The sequence below is a fragment of the Poecilia reticulata genome, linkage group LG17 (assembly GCF_000633615.1).
Source record: "Poecilia reticulata strain Guanapo linkage group LG17, Guppy_female_1.0+MT, whole genome shotgun sequence".
Taxonomy (NCBI): Eukaryota; Metazoa; Chordata; class Actinopteri; order Cyprinodontiformes; family Poeciliidae; genus Poecilia; species Poecilia reticulata.
Window position 1 is genome coordinate 16,952,882 of NC_024347.1, and position 17,551 is coordinate 16,970,432.

The 17,551-nt window shown below is 37.0% G+C and overlaps 1 protein-coding gene across 1 annotated transcript in view; it reads right to left on the minus strand.

The window, feature by feature from the left end:
• LOC103479508 (potassium inwardly rectifying channel subfamily J member 10) overlaps positions 1 to 8,128 on the minus strand; it is a 17,966-nt gene extending 9,838 nt beyond the window's left edge. The window contains exon 1 of the mRNA XM_008433983.2: positions 7,871 to 8,128. The gene's annotated coding sequence lies outside the window, so the exon portion shown is untranslated. The remainder of the gene's footprint in view (positions 1 to 7,870) is intronic.
• Positions 8,129 to 17,551: the final 9,423 nt, after the last annotated feature.

Genomic DNA, 17,551 nt, shown 5'->3' on the forward strand with positions numbered 1-17,551 from the left:
CTGAGTTTTCTTGTGTAGCAAGAGGGTCAACCATCGTGCCATAACAGGAAACATTGTGTTCGTTTCTGTATTTGTGTGTGTGTGTGTGTGTGTGTGTGTGTGTGTGCGTGCGTACGTGCGTGCATATGTGTGTGTGTGTGCGTGTGCGTGTCCGTGCGTGCGTGTGCGTGTGTGTGTGTGCATGTGTGTGAATGTTTGTTTGTCCTATAAATAACTGATGGATGTACTAACTGCTCAATAGTTTGATTTGCAATTAGTGACTTTTATTTAATAAAGCATTGCATGATAGAAGAATCTACAGATAGGAAGGTGGAGATAATATTCATATTCTGAATGTCGCTCAGTGAATGATGATTGGTAGATGTAGTAAAAGCCGAATGTGCTCAGGAAGATAAAGATTTACAGCTGCAGAGGTTCAAAACAAAAGAAGGTAACGTATCAGATATCTGGAGCTCAAAAAACTGCTTCATTTGTAGAAGCCTTGTTTTTTATCTTTCATTGTCATCAAAGACCTAGATTGTTAGGCCTTTTTATCATTGGTGACACATTTCCGTTTAGTTTGGTGCCATGAACACCCTTTCTGAGGTTTTCTGTGAACCTTTGATGCTACACTGCACAGCTAGCTGGCGGAAATATGGAGGGCCTGAAGAGTCGAGATAAATAGATGAATGAGGGACGACTAAGACAGGTGCAGCATTAAAGTTAGTTGCTGTTGTTTTATTCTTGTCTTTTTAAAATAATTGTATTGTTTTCTTTAATTGTATTAGTAATTGTAATAGCTTATCACTGACATATTTCCTCCTGAGTTGACAAAACTGCTTGATAATCTAGCAGAAATACGTTTGTAACTTTGGAAATATAACGTTTTTCATTTATTGCATAACATAATAAGCCTACTTACAGTATATGAGCCGTCATTAACATAAACACACCCTACCTTAGAATAAATTAAGTATACTATAAAAGCAGTTTGATTTTCATACAGCTTCTATATCTGCATGATTCAGCCTGAACAAGGTCATAATTTAATTAGGGTCACATTTTATTATTTCATCACAAGTAAAAACGGTGTTTCTTCTGCTATCGTCATCCTCCATCTGTCTTCCTTCCTCTTGCACATTTCCTTAGTAAAACCACACTTTCCCTCTTAAATAGTTTCATGTCACAGACGGTACATCTCTAGTTTTTAGAGCAACATATGTAGGATGGAAAGGTTGGGGGTGAATTAGCCCACCAGGGAATGATGCTGTAATGTCATGTTCCATATTGAAGGATAAATTGACCACGTATGAATGACACTGCAGTGCTCTGAGTGCCACCAAGTGGTCACTTTACTGCTGAATTACACAGAAAATATAATGCAATCAGTTTCATTTTCAGTTTTAAGCATCCAGCATCCTGAAGTGAGCAAATAGTTATTTGTGCAGACATTGTTGTAATATATAAATAGCTGTAAAAAGTAAATAACATGTATTATGAATTGAAGCTGTATAGATAAAATGAAGTTAGTAGTTGTGTAAATTCTGTAGCAGTGATTTAAATGTGCTTTTATATAAAATGTGAGAGCTGCTGCTCTCATGCTGCCACTGGAGTAAATTAAATCAAGCGGAAGAAGCAACATGGTGTGCTATTCTTGAAAAACTTAAACATTAAGAGACATTAAGTTAGAAAAAAATAATTAAAATGATCATAAGTGTTGAGAGCATGTCCAAAGCAGAGCATGAAACACTTGCCAGGGTAAAACCTTTGGTTCAATTATTACAATTTGCTTGGTTTGTTATCAGTTTCATCATATCTTTTTTTCTATTTAGAGTTCACAGTGTGTTTGCTGGAAACATCTGTTCATATTACTTTATAGTCAGAACTTGGTTCATGCATGAAAGATTTAAATTCAATCCGGATGAACTTAGATTTTAGTCAAGTAGTTGCATCAACTGTTTGAAGAAAACTATTAATAAACTGCAATTAATCAAGATTTTGCTTGTTCTAATTATTAATCATAATTAGTTTACTGTGAATATTTGAGCATTATCTTATTTAACATATGCATCTTGCAAATCGCTTAAAAGCAAGTCCACCCAAGTCACAGGAGTGTCTTATGCTGCCAGTGGTTCATTCCTGTAAAGTCAAGACTGTAATCCACTCCTGTCACCCACAGGCTGTTACTGTTTCCTCCACACATTTCAACAGACTCAGCTGCATTCAACAGTCCCCAGAGGCCAAAGGAGAGGACACCCACAGGGGAGTAAGATAATGAGAAGGAAAGAAAAGTGAAAGGAGCAGAATAAGATGCATTAGCCCAACAAAGCGCCCACACAGAGACTCATTTGTGACTCCGAGGAGAGAAGAGACAACTGAACGCGTCAGTTAAGGTGCTAATCTCTGGGCAAAACTAGGACTTTTTCCTAGATAAGGTTTGTTTTTAAGAAGCTTTCTGTTTACTCTAGGTGGAGACATTTAGTTGGACAAAGAGTTGATTCCTTAGTAGAAACTCGAGATAGCAGCACTGAGAGTGAGAAGTCTTAAACTTTTTATGAACTTTTAGGCTTCAATGTCTGAAATTTTCTCATGCAAACAAACAATGTTTAGCATTGTCAGTTAGTTTTTGTTTGGTCACAGCACTTTTGGTAAAATTTAACAATTATATCTCTGAACACTGTTTCAGTGTAAAATGTTAAAGACCAAATAGTTTTTTTTTTATGTGAGTGGGAGGTTTCTGTCGGGTCTTTTTGTGGGTTATGGAAACACTACAACGTTCAAAAACCTTGATTTGTGGTGAGACCTATTTAAAGGAGAGGAAAGGTGTTTTCCCAAGACTGATGGTAGTTTTTAATCTTGTGATAAGCAATACATTAAAAATGACACAGATAAGAAAATGAATAATTAGAGGTAAAGTATTGTAAATAGAAATTAAACTCTTTGGAAACATGTTAGACTAGAGGGCCCTGGAAATTGATTTGTTTAAAATTCATTTCTGTTTTATTGATTTTACGTATTTTATGCATAGTTACACTGCTGTTAGAGCTTTAAAAAATAATATTTGACATATCTTGGTTACATGAATTACCTTGACACTGTGATTACTTACTTGTATCAATAGTAAACCCGCTAATTTTCTCAAAACTCGCCATCAAATTCAACATTAAGGTGAAGTTAGCAGCAGCTGTCACTGCTGCACTTTGCTCATATAAAATAGACGTGGCCTCTGCAAACCAAACTCATTATTTAGTTTAATTTCATAGTTTTAAGATGCTCAGTCTAAATGAGTAATCCCAGATTTTTGCTTCCCTGGGTTACAAATATAGTATGACACAGATTATCTGTATTAATGTGAGAATGGTGTCAATGTTTTTTTTTATTTATTCAATGTTGCATGACTCTGTGTTTCTGTTTTTAATTAGGCAAAGCACTTTGAAATGCCTTGCTGCTGAAATGTGCTATACAAATAAAATTTGATTTGATGTTTTTTTTATTTGAAAACAGGTTTTCTGCTCACATAGGCTGATTTGGCTACTGAAAAATATCCATGGTGCTAAATTTCCCAAGCTACTATGAAAATCAAGTGTTTTTCTGTCTGGGATTTGATTCCCAGCTCTGGAATTTTTGTTGCATGTCTTCCACCTTATTTCTTTAATTCCTGTCTGATCTACTGTGAAAACCATTTTTAAAAATTCATGTCCTACCATGACAAACATAAACCTGTGGAGTCCGATGAGTCAAAATTGGTCTTTTCAACCTCTACGCACTCAGGGCGGATCTGGCATTAAACAAACAATGAATATGCTAATGAGCATTTTGCCTCTACTATTAAGTGTGGTGGAGGATCTGTGATGCTGTGGGTTTGACCCAAAACATATGACCAAATCCACAGAGAAATGGTTTACTGGACACAAAATCTTCCTTATTCCAGGGTCATCACAGTCTCTGGACCAAAAACTTGTAGAAAACTTGGTTTAAGTGAAGAACCCAGAATAAAACTATAAATGATTCAGAGAGACTTTGCAAAAACCAAGTTAAAGCAGATCGCTTTGATGGAGATGCAAACAAAATTGTTTAGATTAGTGCTTTGGTCTTTAACAATGTGGTGTTTTTTTAGGTTAGCTTATGCTAATGTGGAGGGGTTAAAACAAGCTACAAGTAAAATATAAAAATAGACACTCCAACATTATTTTTCTTTTTAATTTCTCATTGTAATAAGTTCTAATTTAATGTGATTCTACTTACAACCGCATGTTCGCTGGTGGCATAGAGAAAGTTGGGCACACAGAAGAAGAAGAAACCTTCCTGTTAGATGCTAATGGAAGCTCAACGTCTGTGTCTCATCTTTTCTATATCACAAGTTAGTAAATTGCATTTTGATGCTGGTTACCTTTAAGAGTTGAAGAAGGTATTGAATGGAGAGTCAACTAGTGACTCACTTCATGCAGTTTGTGATTAGTATTGTGTAGAAAACGGCTCATATTTCTGGAAGCTAGTTAAGGCTAATGCTAGCGCACTCTGTACATGTATGTTGAGCTAACTGAGAAACAGTTGAAATAGTACGGAATTCGCTTTTAGCTTATTGTATTTTACACATTTTAAAACGGTTCTCACATAAATTACATTATTTTGGTCTCCTTATTTGTAAAATGGACATTGCACATTTATTGCAAAAACCTGAAAAACCATCTTGTTATGACTTTTAGTAAGTAGGTAATTGCAGCCTATGTGTGAAGTTTAGTAAAGAGACGCATCATTAAAGAAACATGACACCTTTTTCAGTTCTGTAGTCAAGAGTTTTTTGTGTAAAAGATAAAATGCCTCAGCCCATCAAGGTTCTATTGGGAAATTTAATAAAATGCACTTCCGTTCATTTAAGATCGACTCTTATTCTGCATATCTGCATATGAAAATATTAAATAGGATGAAATTATTGGTTATGAGTAAGGCGGCTTGTAATTTTCCTCAGCAAGTGTTTGTGCTTGTGTGCTCACACTCCAACGTAAAGTAATTTCCCAGAAAAGAGCGAGTACGTCCACACACTTAATGACAGTGTGCATTTGGAATCCCGAGCGTGGCTTACATAACCAGTCACTTTCAATTACATTGCTCTGCTGTGATTATGCAACAGTGAGCTTCGTAATTACAATGACACCATTGAAAGTGTCTCACTCTGTCAACTCTGACTCACCCTCACCCAGTTTTCACTTGTCGCCCGAACTCAGCGCGCCGCTCACGTGTTCGTGGAGGAAAAACAAAATCCACCTGGGCCGTGTATCAGATAACGGATGGAGCTAATGGAGGCAAATGGGATCAACCTTTCCCGCTGGCTGTATCCGGTTTCCATGGCAACGCTAATGCACACCCCTGCTTCAAATGAAGAAAAAAAAAAAAAACTGAATTAAAACTTTCTTCTTTGGGCCAGACAATGGAGTGCTGGATGTTTTCCTGATCTCCCTCTCCTCTTCTTTTCTTTTCTTTTCTTTTATCAAACTCTCGTCTTTCTCTCTCCTTCTTTTCCTCTCCCTCTCTCTCCCTGTCTCTCTCCTCTGTGTACACAGGAATGCTTTGTTGGGAACTGAGATAAAAGAGACAAAAGATGCCATTCACAGAAACGATGTTGTGTCCATCTGCGTGTGTGTGGACGTGTGTGAGAGGGAAAGCAGTTGCACGCATTAGTCCTTTTTTCTTTTGCATATGTTATGTTACTGTGTGAATGTCTTTTCTTGCACAAATATTTTTGTTTTAGTCGCATTGAAGGTGTTTTTACCTCGATTCTGAGGTGGAAAATCACCAGATCTTGTTTTGGGATGGTGTAGGACGTGGTTAAAGGTTAATGTGAGGAATTTTTAAAGATGTGTGCATGAAAGATAGAGTGAGAGAACATTATAGAGGAAAAGAAAGAGTAAAAAGATCTGTGACAAAAGCCCTCATTAATATTCTGAGCTGAGAAGTAATCCTCCTTCTCCTCCTCCTCCTCTCTTCATCTCCCCCCCTTCTCGCTTTTGGATGCACTCACACACCCTGGCACGTTTTCTTTCATTTCCACAACAGCTTGTTTTCCTCTCACCTTTACTTTCCTTGACTCACGTGAACTCTGCATTACAAGAGCATCATAATTTATCAAATTCTCTCCGATTAAAAACTTTTCAAAACAAATATTAAGCACCTTTCCATCCCTCTTAGATGTACTCCCTCCCACTTCCTGTGAACCACGTGCAAAACAGCATGTGGAGCGAGAAACATTAAGCAGTGAGAACGCCAGTAAACAAGCTTATAATGTGGCTACAGATATTAAATTCACACCGGATGTAGGTTACAGCCAAAGTAATGTACACACACTCGGAGATCAAAACAAATTAGCTGCTAAATGAGACAGACATTAAGTACTGAGTAAACATGCTCCTTATCTGTGCAAATTAACATCAACTCGTTTAGACGTATAACAAGGTTACTCATCACCAAGGCAACACGCCATTAGCATTTTACGTTCAGTAACAGCAAACAACCCATCTAAAGTCTTTGCTACATTATTGTTGCAAAATATACTGATGGCTTTGGCTACAGATACCTAATAATCTAATTATCACTGTGAACACAAGTTGGAGCCTTAATCAGGAAAGAAAGAACATAATTTCATTATAAATCAGCCACCACCAGGTGATAATCAAAGATCTATAGAAAAGCCTGGAATTACACAGATTTAATGAATGCGTAAGACTCCACTGCTGAAGAACAGGAATTTTGAAAATAATAAGTTTGCTTCAGAATATTTTGACAATGAATTTAACTGTTTGGATTCCACTGACAGGACCCGATTGGATCAGAAATGCTCCTGCATGTCACCCAAAAACCTGGATCCCAGCAATGACGTCTGAAGGTGGGAAAATCATGATGCAGAGCAGTTTTGTTGCTGTTCTAATGTAGAAAGGTTGAATGTAGAAATGTACCAGAAGACGATGATTTTTGTATCATTAAGACCCCAAAGACACAACCAATGAAACTCTCTTCTGGGTTTAGAGAAAGAAAACAAAGCTGCTGTAATGAGTCAGACAGTTAAATCCAGTTGAAAATGTATAAAAAGTACTAAAGATCAGATTCTATGGAAGATATTCACTGAATTTTTAAACATTTTGTGTTGAAGAATGGTTAAAAATAACACCAGAACTACTCTATTAATTAGTTTTGTCATCAACAAAAGTTTCTCTGAAGTCTTTAATCAATTTCAGCAAGTGCAAAAAGTGATTTGAGTTTAGCTGATTGCACTTCGTTTCTCAATTTTTAAGGAACGTTTTGCTTTTAGTATAGATTTATCTTTGAAATATATATTTATTTTAAATCTATTTTGGTGTATAATGGGTCCTGATGTGTTTTATGTGGAAGTTTCTTCCCACAGTTTCTTATTCCAAGCTGCCGACTCTGAACCCGAATACAGTGGAGGAACATTTTCAAGTTGGCTCAGTTCACTGCTTAGTGCTGAAACCAAAGCATGAGCTTTGGACAATTCAGCCTTTGTGAAGAAAACAGTGTCTATTTTCTGTTTTGTTATCCAATTTACTCTTTATAATGCCATTTATTGTCCTGTTTTTGCATCAAATTCCTGCAAAAATATCATATAAATTCTAAAAAATGTGTCAATATCACCTCTTTTTATAGAACGTCAAATAAATTCAGATTCAGCTTAATAATGTTTTAAATGTACACAATCAGATTTTATTTAAATTGCTCTAATAGAATCAAATAAAAAAATGAAGGCAAAATGAGAAAGTTAGATTTTGAGGGAATATTATCACCTGCAAAAAATGAGAACCACATCAGTTTGATTTCTCCACCCACTCTTGATTTTTTCCTTCAGTTTTATTGAACTGTGCTGATAAATGAATTTTCTTACCTTCTCAGAGCAGACTGTAAGCTAATTGTCACGTGCAGAGAGGAAGTTGGAGCCCAGAGCCTCAGCCTTTTGCTCTACATGTCTTCTCTGTTGTCATACGCATGCTCACAGGACACCCTGTAATTCTGCAGCCTGCGTCCCACGATACTGTACACCACTCGAGCAGAATTATGGGGCCTCTCATTGGCTCGTTTGGGCTCCCGTATCGGACCCGAAGCCCGCCGTCTCGCTGCCCGCAATTTCTTCCCAAAGTGGCAGGACTTGGCTTTTATAAAAGGCCTCCCTCTCTCGGCTTCCCTCTTTCCCTTCGAGTCCCTCTCTCCCTCACCCTGAATTCCTGTTGTGTACGGATTACGTCCTGTGTAATTGCTGCAATAACTGATCATCGTTCCCTTGTGGGCCAATTCACCCCCAAGATATCAAATGTACTGCACTGCCCATTCATACTGTACATCATTGTCAGGGAAGAATGGGTTTGAATCTGCATCTGTGGACTTCATTTGCATTTTATGGGAACGCATGTGATTATATTTTATTTTAAAAGTGTTGGAATGTTTGCTTAAAACTTCCTGCACACATGCAAAGAAGCACATGTTTTGGATGCTCCATGTGCGCAGGCCAATACACGGCTCCCCAACAAGAAAACCCTGCACACACACACACACACACACACACAGACACGCACACACTTCCGCTCATGCACAAAGATGGAACCACAAAACCCCTTTTAGGCAACCCACAGAGCCCCCTATTCACCCTTTCTGTGGCCGGCGTTTGCTGTGTCCAAGAGCATCTGTACGGAGCGTCCTGTGAGGCTCCAGCACATAAAGGAGGGACGGCCGTGAGGTGAATACAAGTCCTCCTCCTGCACCAGGACAGGGTGACAAAGCACTATTTCAAAGAAAAGAGGGGAGCAGATGAGGACCACCTGCCAAATGAAGAGCTTCTGTGACACTGCGTGGCTCAAAGTGCAGGATAAGCATGGTTTAGCTCCACATGCTGGATCATTGGACCACTCTGTACCTACTCTGGGGTGGTTTTACTGAAAAAGTGCAGGAAGTGGAAAGTGTTTCAGTTCTCATGGTAAACCATTTATAGAAGACGTTTCATTTCTATACTGCTCAGACACGCAATGAGGGATTTAAGTGATAGACCAACAAATAGTAATTCAAAGCTGTGGATTGGAAAGAAGGTGATAAATGTGTTTCAACATTTTTATATGAATAAAATCTGAACATAATGATTTGCACAAATGCATCTCTGTTGAAACCCTGTGGAGTCAATGCTGTGCAGACGCTTTTTGTTACAAATAGATTTCAAGTAAAATGGAGCCTCATTTATAAAGTCTTGCAGCAGATTCCCAGATGGATTTAGGCATGGGCTTTGACTGGGCCACTGCAGCACTTTGATTTAAACCATTTCATTGTTGATTTGGTTTAGATTTATTGCATTGATGGAAGCTGAACCACTGACATACCTTTGTGTAAATTTTCTCCAGCATTATCCTGTGTTTCACTCCATCCATCTGCAGCATGATGCTGCCACCACCATGCTTTGCTGTGGTGATGATGTGTTCACACTGATTTGTAGCTCGTGTTTTTCAGGTTGACCAGGAAGTGTTATTTTCATTGAACTCTTTCTTCCACATATTTGCTGTTTTCCTACTTTACTTGCAGGCTTTTATGGCTTTTATTTTGAAAGAACTTCCTTCTTGCCACTCTTCAATTAAAATCAGATTTGGGTAGAGACTGTCTAATGGTTTTCCTGTTAACAGACTTTCCAACCTGACTGGGGGATTTCTGCAGCTTGTTGAGATTTACCATAAGCCTGGGTTTCTTCCCCGTGGTCCTCAGACCCACTAGCCTGCATGTTTTAGGTGTTTTCCTGCCTCACACCTAAATGAGTGAGTGATTAATATTCTTCTGAAGTACTTGATGTCATGCTGAGGAAGTAATTCAATCATTTTAATCAGATGTGTTGGAGCAGTGACACATCTACAACATGAATGATTCAGGGTTAATAAACAGTTATAAGCATTTTGTTTCTTCTCTGATACAGGTTTATAGCCGTGTTGTACTCTTCCTGTTTTCAGATGATGGATTAAAAAAGCATTCTGTGAGGTTTACAGAGTTTGTTGTATTGCTTTATTATTGACACGCTTTACTGCCAGAGCTTGGAAATAAATTCAGGAGCAGTTTCTTGTTTTAACGAGGTGCAAAACCTGTTAAAACGAGAAAACATTCTTGTTTTAATAAGATTTAAATCTCATTAAAACCAAAATATCTTCTCATTTAAATAAGAAAGTTGGAACAGTAAAGCAGCAGCACCTCTGAGAAGACAGACAGAGAAAACTATCAGAGGAGCGTATTTTTATATCTTGTTGTAAGAGCAACTTTCTCGTTATAATGTTTTGACAAGATTTGTATCTTGTTATAACATGAAATTTTCTCCTTACAACAAGATGCTGCTCCTGAATTAGTTAAACATTTTTATACTTTATAACCTTTTTGTTTCTCCACAACGTTCTCCCTGACTTGTCTGCTGTGTTTGTTGGCGCTGTTGACGCTGTTTGTTCACTAAGTTTCTCTAATAAACCTCTAAAGCCTTCGCAGGTCAGCTGGATTCATACTGACATTAAGTCAGTATGACAGTATGAACTTAACTCTCTCCTCTGTTCACACAGGTTACACACAGGTAGCCTCTGTTCACCTGTTGGCCACAGTCACATTAGATTCAGGAGTATCTCTACACTCATTCACAGTAAGTGTAGAGAAGTACTATGAGTATAAATACTTTTACGTGAAACTGTGCATGGGGGGCCTCACTAAAATCAAGCACAAAGTAAAACTACGTCATATTTCCTCTGTCGGTTGAATCTTCATTACAGGAAGTGACTCAGAGTGGTTCATTCTGAGAAACCCTCCTCACCAACACTCATACAGGCCACCTGTCATTAACTGTGAACTTGAGTCAAGTTTCTGTGAGTAAAATGTGAAATATATTCAGAGCAACGCTTCCTTTAGAGTAGTGGTTCTTAACCTTTTTTGAGTTACCGAACCCCCCAGTTTCATATGCGCATTCACCAAACCCTTCTTATTCCAACCCCCACGCCACTAGAGGCAGTAGAATTAGGTAAAAACTGAGCTTTGCTGAAGTAATTAAAGACACAAGTTCAAAYCCMTGCTGAGAGTGGAGCTCCTTCAATCAGGGCTCCTCYGCAGCTCTGATTGGCTAAGCAATGTAACGTGATCCTCTGATTGGCTAAGCAATGTAACGTGATCCTCTGATTGGCTAAGCAATGTAACGTGATCCTCTGATTGGCTAAGCAATGTAACGTGATCCTCTGCAGCAAGTSAYGGCAAAGCGGGGCGTCATCACGACTTTACACAAGTGTGTCTTTACCTCTGTGGCAGAGGCTCCGCCGAACCCCTGGGGTTCGATCGAACCCAGGTTAAGAACCACTGCTTTAGAGCCAACGTCTTTTCGACTATAAATTCACAAGAAAATCAAACAATCTAAAGGTTTTGTAGACGATTCATGCAGATCTGATGTTTCTACATCTCTATATTGTTGCAGCATCTGCTGATAATATGAAGTGCAGCTGCTTTGATATGAAACTATCACTAAAGTTTTGCATTTTGTGGTTAAACAAATGTGGAGCCACCTGGACTTTTGAAGGAAAACTACGTGCAATTGAGCAACAAGCACCTTGCTTTGATAAAACTGAGCAGAAAAACGTAAGGTGGGAACTTCTCCATGACTCTCTTCTTTGTGAGACAGAACCGCTGCGGTCGCAGAGCTCGGTACACCCAAGAAACGTATCTACGCAGCTAAACCAGCCAGTTTCAGTTTTCTTTCTCTTGTGGTTCATTTCCCCTGAATTCACAATGACTCATAAAACTTCATCTGGATTTTTTTACTCCCCTTGTCGGATTCAGTGCATCCAAATTTTTCAGTAATGTTATTTGCTGGAAAAGTCCTAAAAGTAAGAGAAAACATGAATAAATTCAGTTTTATTATCACACACACAAAAAACACGTTATTCAGTTGTCCAAAACTCTCAGCATGAACTGTATCTCTCGTCTTGTACAGAGCCATCATGCCTGTCCTCTGTCCATCACTGCAGAGAGGATCATCATGGCTGACCTTCCCTCCATCCATGTACAAGCTAGTATCAGGTGGGGTCTGCAGTTAACGTCTCTGCAGACCCCACACATCCTGGACACAAACCACTTAGACTTTTATCTTCAGGTTACAACAGAAGCAGTCCCCACATCTTCTCTGATGAGCACTTAAGTGATGAGTCCTATGATCACTCAGTTTGAATAAATGCACAGAGGCACTTATTCAAACTTGTTTTCTTCTCCTGTAAAGACACTATATTAATGCAGAATATACAAAACTGTATATTCCACCATTTTAGAAACTTACCTTTACCTTTAAAATATCTGTACACTGAGGAAAAAAGTAGAACCAAAGTCAAATTTCCTGTTTTTTTTATTTGCTTTGTTGTTGTTTTTAACAAACCTAACTTGTGATAAGGTAACAATGTGGGTGTTTTGTTTTTTGTTTGTTTTTCTCAGTTTAGGTGTCATTTCATTACAAATTGTGACACTTGAAAAACCCAACATGTTGCTTTTTCTGGAATCTACTCACATGTGATCACGTTTTCACACGCTTGTGAGATCAGTGTGGTTTTTATCATCAGGCCTGAAAAAGACGTGTTTATCACATCCTGTGTTCATGAAGTGAAGGGAAAATGGACTCTGTCTGTCAGTGTTTGTGTGTTTTCTGGGGTCAGCCAGTGCTTTTGGCTCTGAAGGCGCTGTTGGTGGAGTTACCTCTGTTTTATTCTTGCCTAAAAACTATTTTCTCTGCCTCTCTCTGCAGTCTTTCACCCAGCACCTTCTGTTCTCTTGCATATAAATTTTCTGTTTCGCCTGCCGTTTCGCTTCCTTCCTGTTCTGATTTAAGTCGGCCAGCTGGTAAAAGCAGAGACATCGTTACATAAAGAGTTGTGTGGACAGTTTGCTAAATCTCAAATAAAATTCACGTTTATGCAAGATTTGTTTTATTTATTGGTCTCTTAGATGAAATAAAGTAATTGAAAATGACAAATTAAGAGAAAATGAGTGCAGTTTTCAGTAATTCTGGTAAATTGCAGCCCCTAAAATCTTTAAAAAGTTTTTAAAAGTATAAATACTAACTTTAAACATGATACATTTTCAATGTCTTCTAAATGAATGAATTTCACAATTTCATTTTGTTGCTATGCTCTAATTTGACCACTAGAGGGAAGCAGATATCAGTTTTTCAAGATCAGTCCCTGAACTGAGACTCATCTCATAGTGATTTAAATTATAGCTTACGGTTCAGGTTTTTTATTTTTATTTATTTTTTGTAAAATAAACTTAATTAAGTTGACCTGAGAGGAGAGACTCATTTTCAGGATTGGGTTGGTATTAATTAATGGACATAAGTTTACAAAACATTTCCTAAAATAGAGGTGCTTGGTTTATAGGGCAGATAAATTCTAGAAATTAAGCATGAATACCTATGGATAAAACTGTTTTATTTAATAAACAGTGCTAATTATTTAAATTAAATTGATCAGAATTTTTTATTTTTTGACATGTTGCTAGTTTTTAAAATTAAATAATTGTTTTTACATTTTTCTCAGCCTGCAGCTCCTTTTAGTAAAATGTGTCCATAAAACCTTCAAAAGTGCAGGCAGGTGAAATTTATTTAACATGATTTGATTGGGACTGAATTGAACTGAAATTCATTGATTTCAATGAAATAAAATTTTACTAACTGAACTGAGTCGAATTTAACCAAACAGAATTCAATAAGGCCTGAAAAATAATCTAATTAAAGTGAATTAAATAGATTTATGGGGAACTGAATTTAACCAAAGTTAATCACACGATTAACCTTTAACCAAGGTTAATCATATTTACTCAGTTAAACAAATTAAATTGAACCACATACATGTAAAAATCGTATTAAAAAAATAACAATACATTGTGTTTCTAATGTGATTTGGCCTGATGATTTCAGCATTTTGTTTTTATTTCAGTAGAACAGGAGCTTGAAAGCATATCAACATTTAAAACTTGCATTTATTTTTAGATACTTAACTAATATTGAAAATTCTGTGGACATTTATTTTGCTAAATTATGACATACATGAAAGAACATAAATTTAACAGACAAGAGTGCCGCTGCTTTAACTACGAATAGATTCATTCGGTAGAAATGACCGTCTGATATCCATGTGCAGAGAAGCTCAGCTGGTAGAAAGGATGAGACTAAATGAGGAGCATTTTCCTCTGTGAGGCTAAAGCACAGGATCTGGATATCCTGAGAGTAAAAGAGAAAACAAATGGCTCGAGCATCAGCACAACCTGCAGGCAATCAGTTCTTCTTCCATCAAAGGAATCCATTGTGTGCAGAAGGAAAATACTGTCAAGAGCAAACGATGGAGAAGATTTATGGCTGAAACTGAATGCATTCATGCAACACAGTAAATTAAAACAAGGTGTTTGCTACAGGGATAATAATATGTAGAAAAATCTATAAGGAAGCTCAAAATTATTCAAAATTTAGATTCTGATTTTATTTTCATATCACAAAAAATTTGTTTAATAGGAAACTAGACAAAAATCTTTCAATACTTTGTGTTGTTAATGTTTTATTTTGAAAACTGATGTGTTGGAAATGATTTACAGCCTTCCTAGTAATCAATGGAAATCTCTTTATTGTCATTACAGAAATCAATCTCTTCTTATAATTACTGAGCTGTGTTTTCTTTGTTTCTATTAATATTTTACTATTTATCTTTGGCGATGAGATCTAAGTCTCTGAGGTTGGAAGGCCTCATTGCCATCACCCTCATTTTTAGCTCCCTCCACAGATTCAAGTCAGAGAAAAATTTTGTTAAATTAAGTTTACTTTAAATGTATATCTACCAGAGGAAAGAATAATTTAGGTTATAGCATTTTCACATTTCCTGTTGTAAGTGTTTAAAGTGGTTTTGATTGATTCAAGCTTTTTAGTTATTTCACTCTTTTTGTTTCGTCCATGTAGCTCAGGGAACAGTTTGTTACATGAGCTGAACATATTTGAGGGAGTTTCACAAAACAAGACATTTCAGCACTTAAACTTCTTCTAAAGCTGTTTTCTGTCCGCTTGTCTTTTAAATAAAGCATTTTTCATTCATTCAATAAAAAAATTAAAGAATAAATTGAGTCTTGGTGACAGGCTGTTGTAACTAAAGATGCATTAAAATGTTTTTTTTGTTTGTTTGTTTTGCTTTGTCAGAAAATCACAAGTTTATTTCTTGAGTCTGAGTATTTTAATTGTCTGAACAACTAAAATAATACAAATAATGGATTTAGAAATGGTCTATTGCTAGACTAAAAATGAAATAAAAAAGCAGTGTAAAAAATCAGAACTGTTCGTTCTGATATTTGTTGGCATTCCTACAGTTTCTAAAACTCACAGTCTGTCCTTGTGCCTGAAAGTAAAACATTTTTATCAGGAAATTGCAGATGAAACATTCATAATTTATTTTATGCCTCTTGCCTTCCCAGGTGAGTGAAAACAAAATGTTCCTCATCTTCTATTTGCAGTACAAGGCTTGCAGGTCACTGTGAGCCACGCTAACCAAACAGAGCAGTGAAGTCAGTCGGGGCAGATTTTCCCACCGTGATTTCAATAAAAATATTCTACAATGTAAATTGTCTTGTTTCAGTTTTTCTTGAAAGATGCAAGCATGTGATAGAAAAGTTTCAGTTTCTTTGTTGCTTACATACAAAACATAAATCTGCTGCTCTGTGGTTGTGAACAGGTGTTCCTCAAGGATCTGCTCTCCGCCCATTGCTATTTTATTTTTATTGCAGCTATCAAGCCATATTTTTTATTGAAACATCCGTCTGTTTGCAGATGATCCAGTAACTTATACCAATGTTTGCAGTGTGATGTACGTAAGCTCCAAATAAGTAAATATACTCTATACTAGATGTTCAAGTATTGTTACACCTCTGCTGCTCAAACCAAGTTGTCTAAGTTTTCTTGTTTGCTTTTAGAGTCTCAAGACATGTTTTTGTATTAGTGGAGAAGCTGTTTTTGAAGTATATTGAAGATTCAGTTGAAAATAGCTGTAATCACAGGATCAGGTTCAGCTCTCACATGTCAGGTTCATACAGGTTTCCCATGAGAAGAAAACCTCAAAGAGACTGGAGATGAAAAATATCCCTTTGGCCAAAGTTGTCCTGGATCCGGTTCTGCCTGAGGCCGAATTACAGCATAATGACTTCTGATGCGATATGAGCTTCAGGCCATCAACTGCCATACTTTCTGACAAGACAAGAAAAACTGCACAAACAGAGCCACAGGCAAGAGAAATGTTCATCTCTTTTCTTCCCATTTCAGGCTGCTTAGCCCTTTTGAGAGCTGGAAGGATATGGGGGAAACATCCTTTAATAAGAAAGATAAAAAACTTAAGAAATAGTAATTATTTATGATGCATTCAATTTATATCTGCAGTCAGAGCTCAGATAAGGAAATGACATCACCTTCCTACTGGTAATAAATCGTACAGTATGTGTGAAAATCCTTTGGACTTGCTATTTGTTTTGGTGCTAACTTCAACAAGCAAGACGAGTCATTAAAAAATCATTTTTCTACTCTATGTATTCCAACATCAAATTAATTAGTAATTATTTCACTAGCATCTCCTCTGAACTCCTCAGAACCTCCTTCTTAGATCCAAGAAGGTGTTGGAACTGTTCGTTATGGTTTTGGTCCAGTCTGTCATGAGTGAATCATTCAGGTAGAATTATAATGAATAAGACGTCCTGCAAAGTAATTTTTTTAAAAGCTTTTAAAGGTTACCATGAGTAAACTAAAGGGAGATTAAGCAATCAAGGTATTTGCATCTTTTCACAGATTCAGTTAGGCAGATAAAGTTACAATAAAGGTTCATTACATGTCATATGCTGAATAAAAACGAGTCCAGAAAAAAGCTATGTGTGCGCAGAAATATCCGCTTGCATCTGTTCGGGGTTCTCTGTGTAAACTTCCCTCTTTGGAGACACTTCCTCTATTTGTCTGCAGTCTGAGAGCAGCAGGTTCAGGTCAGCCAGTGAGAATACACAACAGCTAAACTCTGTGCATATAAATCAGCAGTTACATAACAGCCAGAGTCAAACAGAGGCTGCTCTGTGCTGCTTCCACTGGGCAAATGAAGCTAAACTCAGAGGCACGGGACCTGGGAAAGGTATTCACACTTCTGTTCATTGTTTTCAGCCACAGATTTTAACAAGAGTCTAGGAAAATAAATACAAAGATACAAGAAAAAAAAACCCACAAGAATAAGCAAAGAAACTAAATGCAAATGAATTAACTCAAGGCAACGTTTAAATGACTATCATAAATACAGAAAATTGAAAAGAATATTCTAAGTTTCTAGTTGTAAAGTGACCAAATGAGAAAAGTTCTGCTGCACTTTAGCTGCAATATGGACACATAAAAAGAACTTTGCACAAACATTTCTGTCACAGTTAGTTGGTGTGATTACTGGTGTTTTAGGGAAAACCTACTATGAACTGTTCCTGCTGAAACATTTTCAGTTTCTAAAATGAATAGAGATAGATTGTGTTTCATTAGTTTAATTGT